This window comes from Aquarana catesbeiana, linkage group LG04 (assembly GCF_042186555.1).
Source record: "Aquarana catesbeiana isolate 2022-GZ linkage group LG04, ASM4218655v1, whole genome shotgun sequence".
In the NCBI taxonomy this organism is placed as follows: domain Eukaryota; kingdom Metazoa; phylum Chordata; class Amphibia; order Anura; family Ranidae; genus Aquarana; species Aquarana catesbeiana.
The window spans coordinates 651,942,759-651,957,787 of record NC_133327.1 but is presented as its reverse complement, the minus strand read 5'-3'; the positions used below and the strand labels follow the sequence as shown (position 1 = coordinate 651,957,787).

At 42.1% G+C, this 15,029-nt stretch overlaps 1 protein-coding gene across 1 annotated transcript in view; it reads right to left on the bottom strand.

Annotated features, from left to right (window-relative positions):
* PLEKHH2 (pleckstrin homology, MyTH4 and FERM domain containing H2) overlaps positions 1-12,466 on the bottom strand; it is a 219,621-nt gene extending 207,155 nt beyond the window's left edge. The window contains exon 1 of the mRNA XM_073628463.1: positions 11,819-12,466. The gene's annotated coding sequence lies outside the window, so the exon portion shown is untranslated. The remainder of the gene's footprint in view (positions 1-11,818) is intronic.
* Positions 12,467-15,029: the final 2,563 nt, after the last annotated feature.

The following is a 15,029-nucleotide window of genomic DNA, read 5'->3' as shown; positions in this document are numbered from 1 at the left end:
GTAATTTTCAACAGAAAACCTGAATCTGATTGGTAGCTAAGGTGTAACATGGACAATGGGGCCATATTAGAACAATAATGTCACCAGCATGCATCCCACTCCTATATTTTGTGTTGGCGCAAGGTGGGGAATTCTACTGCCCCAACTGATTAAAGTGGAGTTCCACCCACTTTTACAACTCTTCGGGATCCCTCACTAAACCGTGCACTGTAAACGAATTGGATATTTTTTAAAATTTTTTTTCTCAGCACCTACTGTATATCTGCTGCATTCATTTTTCACTTCCTCCTCCCTGGCCGCCGCCCATCGCAACATTTCCTGTTTGCAATGCCTTCTGGGAAGGGGCGGCAACTTCCTCTGACACTGCCGTTGCTATGGAAACCTGACCTGAAACCTATTACACTGCTTGTGCTGCACTGAGCATATGCGAGATCTGCAAGGATGAGATCCAGGAAGAAATACAGTCTGGCTTCAGATGCCCACACTTAAGATGGCCACGGCCTGCTGTAAGTTTATAAAATAACAAACTACTCCTATAAACTAACAAAACAGACCTTAGTTTACAGACTAACTTTACTAGAATACATTAGGCTTGTGTATTATAGGGGTATTTTTATTTAAAAAGTATAATTTCGGCCGGAACACCACTTTAAGCTCATCTTTTTTTTCTGCAACTGTCATTTTCACCAGAAAACCTGAATCCGATTGGTAGCTAAGCTGTACCATGAACAATTCTTATTTCAGATAAAGAAGGCTCACTGGAATTTAGCCAGCTGACTGCCAAGTCATGCTGGGACTTGGAGGCCATCCCTAAAACTTGTTCATCGGCACTCTTTTTCGTACTGAGAACGCTTACGTTACTCTTAAGAAAAACATTTGTGAATTCCAATATCAACATACTCGTACATATGGAAACGGAGAAGAGTTCACCACAACCAACATGGGTCACATTCTTCAAAATAAACTATGCTCCCTCTGGTTTTGGCAATAAAATAAATTTCAGAAAAAAAATATCGTTGTTTATTTTGCTGTTTTCTAGGCTTGTAAAACGGTAAGGGTTATTCATTTACATGGGACGGCGTGGTGGATCAATGCAGTTGCCAGGTGCTGGAATAATGTATGATTCTGGTGGGGGCTTAAAGTGTAAATTCATGGTGAATTAGAGAAGATGAGTCAATGAACCCGGAGTGAGAAAACAGCTGCCATTGAATTAGTCACAGTTCCTTCTGTACCAAAAGGACTTTAGCAAACAACGTTATGTAAGGAACATCTGCAAGGTTTTGGTGGGATTTTCTTTTTCCATTAACGTATTCAGAACATACAACTTCCAGTCATGCAAATGAGAGTCATTTCCATGGGTGTGCATTCAAACCGACTGGACAAATTATAAGCTGGGCGTAAGCAAGTGGTTACAATCGTTTGTTTCTGAATAATCAAAACCTTCAGACAGAAGTAACTAAGAACTTCTGTTTCTTTGGGCAGAGTCTGAAATAACACCTTGGAAAAAAAAAAGCAATGACCTATTTTACCAAATTTTTGCCATATTGCATATTTTTTCCATACCCCTCTGCAATTCCCAGAAACATAGCAATTCTGATTTAAAAAAAAATATCATTCAAAAAATCATTGACGACCTCATGCACAGTGAAGACCAGATCCACAGCATCTCACCCACTCCTCCCTCTGCAGCCTGTCTCCCATCACCATCAATGAATATACAAAGATGATAGCCACACTCCTGTCTTAGTTCTTCTTGCCATATTTTTTAAAATGTCAGCAAAATAACTGCATGCATAGTATCTCCACCCAAAAAAAAACACACGCACTTGCTTGATGCGTTTCACCACTTCCAAGCCAGGAGTGATGAAACGCGTCAAGAACATGAACACGCCAGGAGTGGTGAAAAGCGTCAAGGACAAGAACAAGCCAGGAGTGGTGAAGCGCGTCAAGCAAGTGTGGTTTTTGGGTGTAGATTCTATGTATGTAGTCATTTTGGCAAGAAGAACCAATACAGGAATGCAGCTTTCATCTTTCTAACCTGCTGATAGAAACTTTAACAGGAGAGGGTATTAGGGCATGAAATACTCTAAAACGATTAGCACTTAATGTTTAGAGGACGTTCTTCTCCTTGAGTAATAGTGGGTCTTGAACAGCCTAAGGCAGTGGTCTCCAAACTGTGGCCCGGGGATCGGATGTGGCCCTTTGTTTGCCTTTATCTGGCCCTTGGGACACTATTCTTTCAACTGACACCCACAATTTCTCCCACTGACATCAACAATGGAGCACCATTTCTCCCACTGACACCAACAATGGGGCACCATTTCTCACACTGGCACCAACAATGGGGCACCATTTCTCCCACTGACACCAACAATGGGGCACAATTTCTCCCACTGATTCCAACAATAGGGGACCCTTTCTCCCACTGACACCAACAATGGGGCACCATTTCTCCCACTGATACCAACAATAGGGCACCATTTCTCCCACTGATACCAACAATGGGGCACAATTTCTCCCACTGATTCCAACAATAGGGCACCATTTCTCTCACAGACACCAAAAATGGGGCACAATTTCTCCCACTGATACCAACAATGGTTTCATTAAAACCAATGGTCAGGCATTGTTTACCCCCAATAACATTGGGGAATTTTCCAATCCCACTAGCCCTGGTCCACCCCCCCTAAAGCCTGAAAGATAGTAATCTGGCCCTTTGTTTGGTAAGTTTGGAGACCTCTGGTCTAAGGCCAGCTGAAGACCATGGGGCACATCTTTTTGGCATCTGGTTACCTTGCAGTGATGCACAACTGCTGGCACCCAGTGCAGTTTCCAAAACACTATACAGTCACAGGGACCAGTTTAGGGTCAGTACTCACAAGTCCCCAGGACAGCTGTGACCTTCAAGCTTTCTTCAGACATGGCCCAGCGAGAGAGACGGCACCTCTCGAGACCAGCTCCAAGTAAAGTCCATCCAGGCCCTCAGCCCTGACACCGCTGAGGCCTCTAGAGCAGCTGTACAGTCCATGGGCTGCCCAAGGACAGCAGCCCCTTTGGCTCTGGAACCCTCCTGGGGAGAAGGAACCCACACCCCTCTCTTAGTTCTTGCCATATTTATTAAACTGCATACATAGTATCTCCACCCAAAAACCACACTTCCTTGACACATTTCACCACTCCAGGCTTGTTCATGACCTTGATGCGTTTCACCACTCCTGGCTTGGGAGTGGTGAAACGTGTCAAGGAAGTGTGTTTTTTTGGGGATGAAGGTACAATTTGTGCAGTTATTTTACTGACAGTGTAATAACTATGGCAAGAAGAACTAAGACAGAAGTGTGGCCATCATTAGCCAGGAGTGGTGAAACTTGTCAAGGATATGAACAAGCCATGAGTGGTGAAATGCACCAAGAAAAGTTTTTTGGGTGTAGATACTATGCATGCAGTCATTTTGGCAAGAAGAACTAATGCAGGAGTGTGGCTTTCATTTTTCGAATTTCATGTACAGGGTTTAAAAGTGTATTTCAAGCCAAAACTCTTTTTAGTTTTGTTTTTAGTTTTGAACTGTGTAGGGAAAGGGTTACACAGCCCCTCTCAGAGAAATTCACCTTTTCTATTCATCCTGGTGACCATTGTCATCAAACCTGAGAGGAAAATCCAAATTTCTGAGTATTTTTACCACCCCTTGATCACCCACCTCCAAACAAACATGGTGGATGAGGACATTGCCATGAAGTATCATGGTGCGGCAGTTGTAACTCGGCGTGCCAAGATTGACAGGTGACACCGCCTGTCAAACTCGCCTATTGTAGTCAGTGGGACCGCACCAAAAGGTTATTTCGGTTTATTCCTAAACCATTAAATATCTTTCAGAGTAGTGCACTGTGAACACTGCTATTGGCTTTAACTCCTATGCCGCGTACACACGAGCGGACTTTACGGCAGACTTTGCCCGGTGGACGGGATTTCGTTGGAAAAATTCGATCGTGTGTGGGCTCCAGCGGACTTTGTTTTCTCAAAAGTTGGACAGACTTAGATTTGAAACATGTTTCAAATCTATCCGATGGACTCGAGTCCGGTCGAAAAGTCCGCTCGTCTGTATGCTAGTTCGACGGACAAAAATCCACACTAGGGCAGTTATTGGCTACTGGCTATGAACTTCCTTGTTTTAGTCCGGTCGTACGTCATCACAGACTTTGGTTGATCGTGTGTAGGCAAGTCCGTTCATTCGGAAAGTCCGTCGTAAAGTCCGTCGAAAAGTCCGCCGGGCAAAGTCTGCTGTAAAGTCCTCTCGTGTGTACGCGGCATTTGCCTGCTTTTTGCCCCACCCCTATTGTTAGGTCCACTGGCTTTCAAAAGTTTCCAGATATGGGTGTGGAGAAGTGTAAAGCTCCCATTCTTCCCATGTAGCAGCATTGTTGGTTGGTGATTGGTCACACAGCCCCTCCATGCTGCCAGGTTAATTTTTTTTTGTATAATTAAAGTTCTACTTTAAAATGAGTCAAAATATTGCTTAAAATTTAAAGCTGAACTCCAGCCTTCCTTTAATCTGATTTCATTGCACACTGTGAACTTCTCACAGAGTGCATTAGGAGCCGCAGCAAGCCAGACAGAGCCCACCTCATTTCCTGGCTCGAGGACGTCCAGCATCATCATTTGAGAATAAGGTATATAATAAACATGAAAAGGTTTTACTTTACATATTCATTAGAAGGTTGATGGGGAGAGAGGGAAAACCAGGGAAAGCATAATAAAAATATAAGCAGCTTAAACTTCAACGAATGATGCCCTTGCGGTGCCATTATTTCTTAATGGCACCGCTATTAGCATTGGTGCATTTTGCATGCGCAAAAAATGCGTGACGCAAAACCTTCTTTAGCGTGTTTTTGGAGCGGAGGGAGGCTCATTCGAATGAATGGCACTGCTCCGAAAACACGCTAAAAAAAAGTGCAAGAAAGCATGCCAAACACACAACACAGTGTGAACAGGGCCTTAAAGTGGTTGTAAACCGCCAGCTTTTTTTTTTTAACCTGCAAGGCAAAGTTATAAAGTGCTACTATGTATCGCATCCTAGCACATAATGTGAAACTTACCTTAAAATGAAGCCTTATAGCGGCACCGCTGGAAGGCTTCCATCTTCACCCGGTCTTCCTCTGGGTTGGGGGGCTCTGATTGGACCAGCTGCGATGACGTCACTCCACACGTGAGTTGCTGTTCATGACACAGGACTCTGATGGGTATCCCATTCCTTCAGAGCGCATGCAACGGTGACGTCACCGGCGGCTTCGCAAGTAAATATCTCCAAAACGGTTTATGTTTAGGAGATATTTACTGTACATATAGAAAAGCCTTATTACAGGCTTACCTATAGGTAAAAATCAACCAAGGGAGTTTAATCCCACTTTAGTGATTGTAAACCCTCACATACAGAGCCTTGAAAAAGTATTCATACCCCTTAAAAGTGTCCACATTTTGTCATGTTACAACCAAAAACGTAAATGTATTTTATTGGGATTTTATGTGATCGACCAACACAAAGTGGCACATAATTGTGAAGTGGAAAGAAAATGATGAATGGTTTTCAACATTTTTTTTACAAATAAAAATGTGAAAAGTGTGGCGTGCATTTGTATTCAGCCCCCTTTACTCTGATACCCCGAACTAAAATGTAGTGGAACCGATTGCCTTCAGAAGTCACCTACTTAGTAGAGTCCACCTGTGTGTAATTTAGTCTCAGTATAAATACAGCTGTTCTGTGAAGCCCTCAGAAGTTTGTTAGAGAACCTTAGTGAACAAACAGCATCATGAAGACCAAGGAACACACCAGACAGGTCAGGGATAAAGTTGTGGAGAAGTTTAAAGCAGGATTAGGTTCTAAAAAAATTATGCCAAGCTTTGAACATCTCACGGAGCAGTGTTCAATCCATCATTGCTATGGAACAACTGCAAACCTACCAAGACATGGCCGTCCACCTAAACTGACAGGCCGGGCAAGGAGAGCATTAATCAGAGAAGCAGCCAAGAGGCCAATGGTAACTCTGGAGGAACTTCAGTGTGGAGCTCAGGTGGGAGAATCTGTCCACAGGACAACTATTAGTCGTGGACTCCACAAATCTGGCCTTTATGGAAGAGTGGGAAGAAGAAAGCCATTATTGAAAGAAAGCCATAAGAAGTCCTGTTTGCAGTTTGCGAGAAGCCATGTGGGGGACACAGCAAACATGTGGAAGAAGATGCTCTGGTCAGATGAGACCAAAATTTAACTTTTTGGCCTAAAAGCAAATTGCTATGTGTGGCAGAAAACGAACACTGCACATCACTCTGAACACACCGTCCCTACTGTGAAACATGGTGGTGGCAGCATCATGTTGTGGGGATGCTTTTCTTTAGCAGGGACAGGGAAGCTGGTTTAGTGCTGATGGGAAGATGGATGGAGCCAAATACAGGGCAATCTTAAAAGAAAACCTGTTATGCTGCGTACACACGGTCGGACTTTTCGTCTACAAAAGTCCAACGGACGCTGACGGACTAAAGCTGGCTGGTAATCCGATCGTGTGTGGGCTTCTCCGGACTTTCAACTGACTTTTTCAGCCTCAAATCCGACGGACTTTAGATTTGAAACATGCTTCAAATCTTTCCGACGGACTCGAGTCCGGTCGAAAAATCCGCTCGTCTGTATGCTAGTCTGACGGACAAAAACCCACGCTAGGGCAGCTATTGGTTACTGGCTATCAACTTCCTTATTTTAGTCCGGTGTACGTCATCACGTAAGAATTCGACGGACTTTTGTGTGATCGTGTGTAGGCAAGTCTGTTCGTTAGAAAGTCCGCCGCAAGTCCGTCGAAAGTCCGTCGAAAGTCTGTCGGACAGGCTGTCGGACTTTTGTAGCTGAAAAGTCCGACCGTGTGTCCCACGGTCGGACTTTTCAGCTACAAAAGTCCGACAGCCTGTCCGACAGACTTTCGACGGACTTTCGACGGACTTGCGGCGGACTTTCTAACGAACAGACTTGCCTACACACGATCACACAAAAGTCCGTCGAATTCTTACGTGATGACGTACACCGGACTAAAATAAGGAAGTTGATAGCCAGTAACCAATAGCTGCCCTAGCGTGGGTTTTTGTCCGTCAGACTAGCATACAGACGAGCGGATTTTTCGACCGGACTCGAGTCCGTCGGAAAGATTTGAAGCATGTTTCAAATCTAAAGTCCGTCGGATTTGAGGCTGAAAAAGTCAGTTGAAAGTCCGGAGAAGCCCACACACGATCGGATTACCAGCCAGCTTTAGTCCGTCAGCGTCCGTTGGACTTTTGTAGACGAAAAGTCCGACTGTGTGTACGCGGCATTAGAGTCTGGAAAAGACTTTAGACTGGGGCGGAGGTTCACCTTCCAGCAGGACAACAACCATAAACATACAGCCAGAGCTACAATGGAATGGTTTAGATCAAAGCATATTCATGTGTTAGAATGGCCTAGTCAAAGTCCAGACCTAAATCCAATTGAGAATCTGTGGCAAGGCTATTTTGCAAAGAAGAATGGGCAAAAAAGTCACTCTGTCGATGTGCAAAGCTGGTAGAGACATCCCCAAAAAGACTTGCAGCTGTAATTGCAGTGAAAGGCTGTTCTACAAAGTATTGATTCAGGGGGGCTGAATACAAATGCACACCACACTTTTCACATATTTATTACTAAATAATTTGGAAAACCATTTTTCATTTTAATTCCACTTCACAATTATGTGCCACTTTGTGTTGGTCTATCTCATAAAATCCCAATAAAATACATTTACAATTTTGGTTGTAACATGAGAAAATGTGGAAAACGTTAAGAGTTATGAATACTTTTTCAAGGCACTGTATACCTCATGAAGGGACTATCCTCAGCTGATACACAGAGATGAAACAAATCCTACTATATAAGTTGTACCTGTTTATCTGCAGTCTTCTCTTCTCTACATTATTGAAATAGTATGTTACCCCAACATTTCATATTGCTGATATGTGCCTGCTGTACCATGTTAACCACATTATGCATGAGACACACACGCACACACTCTTTACGCAGCTGAAAACAGAGGTAATGCAATCACTTATAATAAAGGGGGAAAAGTTATTTATACTTTTTGTTATATCTATACACAAATGTGTTACCTTTCATTTCTATTTTAAACTGAAAGGGTTGTTTTACAAGGTGAGAGTTTACAATCACTTTAAAGCTCATCTCAGAGTTCAAAAGAGGGGGCAGAGGGCTGAAGTTACACTCTGCAGAGCTCAGTGAGGAGAGCTCCGAGAGCCGATTGGAGGGAAGGGACACACCCCCTTCATACAGCACACAGGAACAGAGCTGAGGCTGTCAATCAGCTGGAGCTCCCTCATCTGTCACCATTTTTCTCTTGGTGTCAGGAAAACTTGTCAAAAGCGACTCATGCTGATAACAGAGGAACAAAGCAGCAGACAGAATTGACATTTAGTGCTCTGGATTGAGACAAGTACACACTATAGAGGGATATGCTTTGTTCACATTTCATGTCTGAGATTTACAATCACTTTAATTGTTCTTTTTATTTTAATTTCCAGTATGATTTTTTTAGTTTGCATCCTAAGCAGAATCCCTAACTCCCTAGCTGCACTCTTTTTTTTATCCAACATGCATATCTACTCACACAGAACAATTGTGCATCTGAAGAAACTTGTCTCTGTTTTTAGCTATATATACTGTACACCACCATCGTTTCTCATGGTAGTATACAAAAAAAAAAATAGATTTACAATTTTTTTCTTTCCTTTTTATCAAGGTGGCGATCTCTAGCAAATGTTTAACCAGAGGAAAGTTAATGATTTCACTGGGACATCACTGGAACTTGGAAACAAGTGACACACATCAATTATCGATTGTTTGTTTTAAAAAAAATCTTATTATATTTGTAAAAAATCTATAATTCTGCATTCGGAAAATATGCCGGACGCGCATGCACAGGTATACGCTGATGCATCAGTGTTTACAAACATTCACTGCAGGCGAATCTTCCTAGTGCCTGTATTTTCAATGACAGTAGTTGATTCACCTATATGGGATGATTGGTGCATGTCAGTGACATCACCAGGGCCGGGACAAGGGGTGGGCAGGAGGGGGGCGGTGACCCTGGGCACTGTGGTTTCATGTGAAGTGGGGGCGCTGTGAGGGGGAGGGGATTTGTGTTGGGTGGGGCAATTTGGGGGGGGGGTGGGCGACAGGGAGTAAAAATTGCTAGTAGTGATGATATAGGGGGATTTGTGTTGGGAGGGGGGAATGGGGGAAGAGGATTTGTGCTTGGGGGGCAGATTTTTGCTAGAATAGGTGATATGGTGAAGGGAGGAGATTTGTGCTAGGAGGGGAATTTTTTTGTGTGTGGGGGATGGGGATTTGTGCTAGGAGGGGAAATTTAGGGGGTGGATTTGTTCTAGGAGAGGGGTTTGGAATGGGGGGGGGGGGATGTGTACCTGGAGGGGAAATTTGAGGGGTAGAGGATTTGTGACATTCTAGGGGGAGAGGCCTTTGTGCTGGAGCGGGGGGGGGGGGATTTAGGAAATGGGGGACAAAGATTTGTGCTGGGAGGGGGTATTTCAGCAGGGGGGGCAGATTTGTACTCTGGGGATTTATGCTTATGGGGTAAGCATGCGGATTAGTGCTCATTTTTTTTTTTTGGGGGGGGGGGGTTTGCTGACACATAATGCTCATACATCTTGGGGGGGGGGGGGGGCACAGTTTGGCATGTTCGCCCTGGGCTCTAGATGAGCCTGGCTTGGCACTGCATGTCACATTCACTGCTTTATAATATATGCCTCTAAGGCCCATGCACACAGGGACATCTAGCTGCAGTACATTCCTCCCGGAATTTTGGAGGCACAGGTGCAGCGTCCAGCCCCTGTCAAAGTCTATGGAGGGCTGTGAGTATATGGGGGTATCTGAGAAAACAGCACCTGTGGCTCCTAGGGGGTGGGGGGTGGGGGGTGCAAATATGCACAAATTCTACATGGTATGGCCCCTTGTAGATGCAATGGAAGTGTATCAAATATTAGTTCTAGAGGAACTTAAAGACAAACTTTGTTGCAGAACAAATTCCAAGATGCAACACAATTATTACACATGGACAAAATCAATCTCCTCGAACGTGGATGAGGATTTATTTACCCCCCACTTTCCTTATCATGGAAATGGCGATGTCTCTTTATGGATTGGTCACAATAGTGTCTTAGGGCCTATTCACACCTGGTGCGCTGGGCTGTGCAAGACTGTGTCCTATAGGTTCTGTTCACACGACTGCGCTGCGCTGGTGTGCGCTGATAAAAAGTAGGACGTGCACTACTTTTTTTTAACTGCAGTTTCATGATGCACTACACTGCATCGCAACATTTCATTCATAAACATGAATGTCATATCATTTGTGACATTCTTAAAAAAAAAAGGGGGGGACAATGCGCTGCACTATAATCAGCATATCGGCACGGTGTATTACAAAGAGCACACCAGCGCACGCGTTACAATGCAGCTGTTAGTGCTGACAAGCCCTTACACTAAAAGTGCCGTAATCAAGAACCTGAATTTGTTGCACAAATCAGTATCAACAATGAAAAGTCAAAGGTTCCATGAGCTTGATGCCAGGCGTATGACTGTATATGCACTGCTAGAAATAGGGGGGGGGGATGCTATTTTATATTGATGCAGTATAGTATATATTATTTACTGCATATTTATATAATATATATATATATATATATATATATATATATATATATATATATATACACATACATAATATATAAATATATATTAAATATAAAATGAGAGAGAGAGAAAGAGTAAAACATACAATAAGACATACAGTATATAAAGTACATAATAATAGCATATACATATATACACTGTAGTAAATACGTTGAAAAGGTATATAATACATTTAACAACAAATGTACGGTATATTGTATATAGTAAATGGATAATAAGACATATTTAAAAAAAAAGAGTATAAAAGATAGTAAATATATCATAAGAAGTATATATAGAGGTTTATTTACTAAAGGCAAATCCACTTTGCACTACAAGTGCACTTGGAAGTTCAGTCGCTGTAGATCTGAGGGGGACATACAAGGAAAATAAAAAACAGCATTTTTGCTTTTGTACGTGATTAGATGATAAAATCAGCAGAGCTTCCCCTCACTTCAGATCTTCCCCTCAGATCTAAAGCGACTGCACTTCCAAGTGCAAAGTGTATTCGCCTTTAGTAAATCAACCCCATAGTGAGTATAAATAATAAATATATCTGTTAAATATATTACAAATATAAATAGTAAATATATATAATACGAAGTATACTTAGTATAGAATAATAAATATATATGTTAGATATATAACAAATATAAATAGTAAATATATATTAGATATTTTAGAAATATAAATAGTATATATATATATATAAAGAGAGAGAGAGAGAGAGAGAGAGAGAGAGAGAGAGAGAGAGAGAGAGAGAGAGAGAGAGAGAGAGAAATATACGCTAAGCTAATATTACATAGTAACCATATACCATGTAACAATGAGAAAATAAATGTCATATATTACAACATCCCATAGCATTACATTATATATTTCAGGTAACTATTCTTGTACTGGATATGGGGGCAGCCCATGGCTCTCAGCTGTAATGTGGTGGAGGACTACAAGTCCCAGCCATGCAGTGGCTCAAATGCAATGCTGGGACTTTTAGTCCTACCACAGCTGGGGATCCACAGGTTGCCAAAGCTTTATTCCATCTACAAAGAGTTGGCTGCAGAGATGCCATGGCAGTACCTGGACTAGGAGCAGACTCCGGGACTTCTGGATGTAGATCCCCAGCAGAGTCCTCAGTGTGACCAGCAATGTCCCATCCAGGCAGGAGCAGGCAGAGGGTGTCAGGGACAAGCAGATGGTGTCAAGGGCAGGCAGAGGGTGTTAGTGGGTGTCAAGGGAAGGCAGAGGGTGTCAGGGGCAGGAAGAGGGTGTCAGTGGTTGTCAGGGGCAGACAGGGGGTGTCAGGGGCAGGCAGTGGGTGTCAGGGGCAGACAGAGGGTGTCAGTGGGTGTCAGGGGCAGACAGAGGGTGTCAGTGGGTGTCAGGGGCAGACAGAGGGTGTCAGTGGATGTCAGGGGCAGACAGAGGGTGTCAGGGGCAGGCAGTGGGTGTCAGGGGCAGGCAGGGGATGGATGCAGCTCGGTGATTCCCATGTACAGCCCGGCCCTGGCTGGCTCTCAGTGCTGGCAGCATGGGGGGAGCTGAGTGCTCAGTGATGGGGGACGTCAGCAGAGGAGGAAAAACTGGCTCAAAGTGGAATATTAACTGACAGAGCCCTCCAGGATTTGTATTGATGGAAAAATCTCTGTTTGCATTGGAGACGGGATTCCCCTAATTAGAGACGTGTTCCTCTACTTATTCATACAGGAGGGAGAGAGGCACACACTGCACTGCAGAAAGTAACAGAAAGTTTGAAAAGTTCTGCGCAGGCAGCATTTCCCTTGTACAACAGCGCCACCTGCTGTCAGATTATCATATGGACGTTCAAATGAGTAATAGTAGTCCATGATACTTTTCTTATTTGCACTAACTTGAAAATCATTTAAAAAATCTTTATAAAATAATAATTTCAATACAATAGAATTTGAAAAATTGTATGGTAGTGCAAATAAAAAAAGTATCACGGACAGTACTCTGTCACAAGTGCACTAATACGACTACAATCACCTCGAGCATAAGGACGTTCAAAATTTTCATAGAATTGCATAGAACATGAAAATTGATATTGTTCATCAGTGGTCATAGTCCTTTATTATTTGTACTAAAAAACACAAAAAATTATATATATATATATATATATATATATATATATATATATATATATATATATATTTTTTTTTTTTTAGCCCCTGTAATTCTATCTTAAGTTTTTATATTTTCATTTTTTTTATTTTTACAAAGGGCTCGTTAACACGTGGCTAATATTGCCTCCCTACTGGAAAGCAACCTGTAGTGGATAGCTTTTCAGAAGACATTTGATAGGTGGTGAGTAGGTGATATGTTTGCACTGCACGTGGTTGCAACGTGGCCCCATTCACTTAAATGGGTTGCGTTTCGAGGCGCTATAGCTGAATACAATATGCCATTTGGTTCTTGAGCTACTGCATTTATGTATTTAGGTGGAAGGTTTGGAAGTAGTAAAATCTGCTTTTACCACCCCCTGGCCACCCATGTGAATGAGCCAAAATAATAATTACATTTTTTAATAATAATTACATTTTTTAATAATAATTACATTTTTGCACAATTATATCACATATACATTTTCTTTGTACTATGACTCATATTTGATGGTTTGTGCGTAAATATGAGGATTATGATCACGTTTATATGTAGAATTTGAATGGGGTTTTGATCTTACATGATTGCTACCTATATATTTTTTACACAATCATTAGCTTAGCGCTTCACTTTTTGTTTTTTTGTTTATAAAGGACTATGACCACTGATGAAAAGTATCCATTTTCTCAGTCCACCCCTGTACTTTTATGTTTACTTTTTTTTTTTTTTTTAACAAATGTGAAGGACTATGACCACTGATAAAAGTATAAATCTCCTCAATTTATGGAAAAAGACAGTTGCAATTGTGTCATACTGGCCTTATCTGTAATGATACTTCCTACACTACAGTGTTTTATGGGTCTGTACTGTTTTTGTGTATGTATACGATTTGGACTGCTTTTTGTTTATAAAAAAAGTATCAATTTTCTCAATCTGCCCCTGTATTTTTTTTTTTCATTAGTGGTCATAGTCCTTTATTATTTGTACTGAAAATAAAATACAAATTAAAAATAAGTATAAAAATAAATAATGATTGAGAAAATAGATACTTTTTGTTAGTCATCAAAGCCCTTTAGTATTTTCTATGTATGTACTTTAGCCTTCTTCTAATGAAAATTCCCCTTCCAACAGTTCCACAGCACCTCCATATGCAATTAATTTCTATTTGTATTGTTGAAATCAATTCTGAATAATATCTACCACTGCTAATACTGTGATTGTAAACGTTCACCTTAAAAAAAACCCAACCCATTCAGTTTAAAATAGTAATGAAAGACAAAACATTTGTGTATATATATATATATATATATATATATATATATATATATATATATATATATATATATATATATATATATATATATATAAAAAAATATAAGTACCTTTTGTTCCATTTATTTATAAATGATCACATAAACTCTGTTCCCTCTGTTCTCAGATACATAAGAGCTGGGGGAGGAGAAGCAGCAGCACACTGAGCTTCCCAGTGACAGGCTGTGCAGCGGGGGGGGCGTGTCAGGACAAGTCTTATCATTGGAGGAACACTGAGTTCCCAGCATAGCTAGATAACTGACCACAGTGTGTTCTGCTGCCCAGTGTGGTCAATTTTTGATAGGAAAGCAGAGGGACTGGCTGGAACACCAGGGAGATCCAACAAAGGAAGCAATACAAAGAGAACAGGATAGCAGGCACATATCAGGAATATGAAATTCTGGGGTAACAAACACTTTAAAGCGGAGTTGCACCAAATTTTTTTTTTTTTAAAAGTCAGCAGCTACAAATACTGCAGCTGCTGACTTTTAAAATACGGACACTTACCTGTCCAGGGCGCCCGCAAAGTCTGGCACCCGAAGCCGATCTGTCCCTCGGCTCTCGTGTGGAGGCGCCGCCATCTTCGGTAAGGGAATCAGGAAGTGAAGCCTTGCGGCTTCACAGCCTGGTTCCCTACTGCGCATACGCGACTCGCGCTGTGTGTCCTCTCACTGGTCCCTGCTGTCTTCTGGGACCTGAGTGTCTCCCAGAATACAGTGGGGAGGGGGATGGAGGAGGGGCCGGACATGGCGTAGATATCTGCGGATACTGCGGCTATCTATGCCCGGAAGTGGGAGCAAATACTGGATTAGACAGGTATCTGCTCCCCCATGAAAGGTGCCAAATTTGACTCCGGAGG